Here is a 3,583-nt window from a genome sequence, read left to right as displayed (position 1 = left end):
AAAGAGATTGCGATTCAGGCCAGAAGAGAAAGATTGATCTCGGGATATGATTATAGACAATGGGAGAAAACTCACATAGAAACATAGTAGGCCTGTTGAGCTGAATGAGACAGTCATTTGAGATACAGATTCGTCAACTGGAAACCTTCGGAAATCACAGATAACTAATTTAACTGTATGAAACTTTCTTTTTCTGTATGAGGCTTTCCCCCGATCTTCTGAATTCTGTAATTGTTATTTGATACATACCTACAAGTTATAAAGCATAATAAATTAAGGTATTATTTGATTGTTCCCCTAGTATTGAATAGTTTACCTTTATCTTGACTTTCCTTTTATTTTTTAATTATAGTGTGGGTTAAATGGTTACATTCGTGCCATGGTATATGACATTTTTGTACAAAGTTGCTGCACCCCACTACCACCAAAGTGCCTATGACCCTCCACCACTGCCCCTGTGTCACCTCAAGTGCTGTCATCAATCCCCTCCCACACCTCCCCATAGTTTGGTAATCAGTACTGTAATCCAAGGTCAGAAGTTTCTTATTGTTCTTTATTGTCTTTCTCCTTGTTTTGTCTCATTATATTCAATATATAATGAATACATATATATAATGTAAGGTGATCACATGGTATTTATCCTTTTTACCTATCTTGTTCAGCATGCTTCCTTCCAGTTGCATCCATGTTGCAATAAGTTGCATGATTTCATCTTGTCTTAGATTGGCATAGTATTCCAGTGTGTGTGTGTGTGTGTGTGTGTGTGTGTGTGTGTGTGTGTGTGCGAGCCCATGTGTGCATGTGTGCACCACAGTTCTTCCATTGTTAGACATTTAGGTTGTTTCCATATCCTGACTATTGTACTAAGTGTTGTAATGTTGATTCTCCTTTTGTAAAAATGTTTTTATTACATTCAAATTTTTATTTTATTAAAGCACCGCAATTTACAAAATTACTTATAGTTGAGTTTTATACATGATTTTCCAACACTGATCCCACCAAATGTCATCTTCCCTCCACCAGTGTCCCCAGGTTCACTCCCCTTCCCCTCACCCCAACCTCAACCCCAGCCTGCAATCTTGACAGGTACCTTTTTTTTTTTTTTTTTGCTTTTTGTTTCACACCCGGCAATGCACAGAGGTTACTCCTGGCCCTGCACTCAGGAATTGTTCCTGATTGTGCTCAAGGGACCATATGGGATGCTGGGAATCGAACCTGGGTCAGCCGTGTGCAAGGCAAATGCCCTACCCACTGTGCTATCACTCCAGCCCTGACAGGTACCTTTTTAAATTTGGTAGTTAAAGTTTGGGTCTCATGATTACAGTGTTGTTGGTTCTGTGGTTTGGATATTTAGCTGTAACTCATCTCCCTGACAAGTTTTGTGACCTATCCTATGCTAATCATTTTTTTAACTTAAATATATATTTGTTCGAGCAGGCACTAGTAATGTCTCTCATTGAGAGACTTATTGTTACTGTTTTTTGGCATATCGAATAACCACGGGTAGCTTGCCAGGCTCTGCTGTGCGGGCTTCATACTCTCGGCATGGAGAGTACAAAGTTGCTGCACCCCACTACTGTAGTCATCCCATTGCTCATTGATTTGCTTGAGCGGGCACCAGTAACTTCTCCATTGTGAGACTTGTTACTGTTTTTGGCATATCGAATAACCATGGGGAGCTTGCCAGGCTCTGCTGTGCGGGTAAGATACTCTTGGTAGCTTGCCGGGCTCTCTGAGAGGGGCAGAAGAATTGAACCCGGATTGGCCACATGCAAGGCGAACACCCTACCCGCTGGGCTATCGCTCCAGCCCAAATATATATGTATATACAGGTAATATATGTACGTACTTTTACCTAAACATTTAAATTTTCCTTACTTCTCTACTTTGTAAAATAGTATTTGAAGCTTCTTTACTTCTCCCACCCCTTCACCCCACCCTTGGGAATTCTTCTTTAGGAGTTCTTATTTGTTTTTGTTCGTTTGTTTTGTTTTGTTCTTGCTTTTTTGGGTCACACCCAGTGATGCTCAGGGATTACTCCTTTACTCCTGGCTCTGCACTCAGGAATTATTCCTCGTAGCACCTGGGGGACCATATGGGATGCTAGGGATCGAACCCAGGTCAGCTGCTTGCAAGGCAAACACCCTACCCGCTGTACACCCTATCTGCTCAGGCCCCTAGGAGTTCTTATTTCTATCAGCGTAATATAAAACCCATTCCCTTATACTTGTTTTGCAGAAGGCCTCAGTTTCCAAGGGCTTATGTATAGCACAGAAGAGTTACTGTGCTAGTAAAGTCCAAAGAATCATGCATTTATCCGCTTAGTGGGTTTGGAATAATTTTTCTTAAATGGATAATCCTAGCCTCATCAGTTAAAATTCTGTCCTTGTCACCTTATTCATTCAAATTCAATCTTCCTTACTTAAGTTGGTGAGAAATGGAAGATTGGATCAGATCCTAACATCTCTCTATTTGTTTGTTTTTGGGGGCCACATGCAGCGTGTTCAGGGATGGCTTCTGGCAGTACCCTAAAAAAAGAACCCAGGCCCACTGTGTGCAAGGCAAGCACCTTCCCAGTTGTGCTGTCTCATACCTGGCTCCTACTCATCTATAAACTACTACTACTCCAAACAGAGCTCCAGACACAGTGTGCATATTTAACATACTAAGAAAATTATAATATTTTTCTTTTTTATTGAATCACTGTGAGATAGACCCATACAAAGCTGTTCATACATAGGTTTCAGTCATACAATATTCCAACACCCATCCCTCCACCAGTGTACATTTCCCAGTACCAATGTCCCCAGTTTCCTTCCCATCACCCCCCCACCCCTCCATCCATCCCCAGCCTGCCTCTATGGTGGTACTTCTCTCTCTATCTCTCTCTCTCTCTCTCTCTCTCTCTCTCTCTCTCTCTTTCTCCCTCTCCTTTCAAGTATTGTGGTCTGTAACACAGATACTGAAAGGCTATCAGGTTATCAGGAATATCCTTTTAGCTGCTTTACACACTCAATTCTTATACAGTGTGATCATTTTCAGTTGTTATTACCATATTGGTCCCTTCTCTATTTTACCTACTCTCCACCCCCCACACACTTGTGGTTGATTCCAACCATTGACCAGTCCTCCCAGCCCCTGTTTTTCCTGACCATATATTAGTCTTCTACTAAATACATTATATATGTGTGTATATGTATGTATATATATATACATATATTTATGTGTGTGAATAAACCTCTGTGCACTAAAGAATCTCACTCTCATTTCTCTTATAGCTACCCCCCCTCCATCCCCCCACCCCCGACAGACTTTCCTAGGGAGTGAGGATAAGGAATGTCCAGGGTCTCTTTCACAAAACGCCGGCGGGGACGCACCATAGAGCAGAGCCGGCTTCCAGTGGGGGGCAAGGGCAAGTGCCACTTGGGTCCGTCCGCGAACACTTGGTTCCTGTGCAATCAGCACACTCCCACAATTGCTCGGAGCGTGCAAACCAAATAGCCGGAGCCTCACCTCACTGCAAAGACACGTGGGGCACGCCTCCCGGGCCCAGACATTGGCGACCCGGACCGGCGCAGCCCGC

This window comes from Sorex araneus, chromosome 2 (genome assembly GCF_027595985.1).
Source record: "Sorex araneus isolate mSorAra2 chromosome 2, mSorAra2.pri, whole genome shotgun sequence".
Lineage (NCBI taxonomy): Eukaryota > Metazoa > Chordata > Mammalia > Eulipotyphla > Soricidae > Sorex > Sorex araneus.
Note: the sequence above shows the minus strand (reverse complement) of the source record.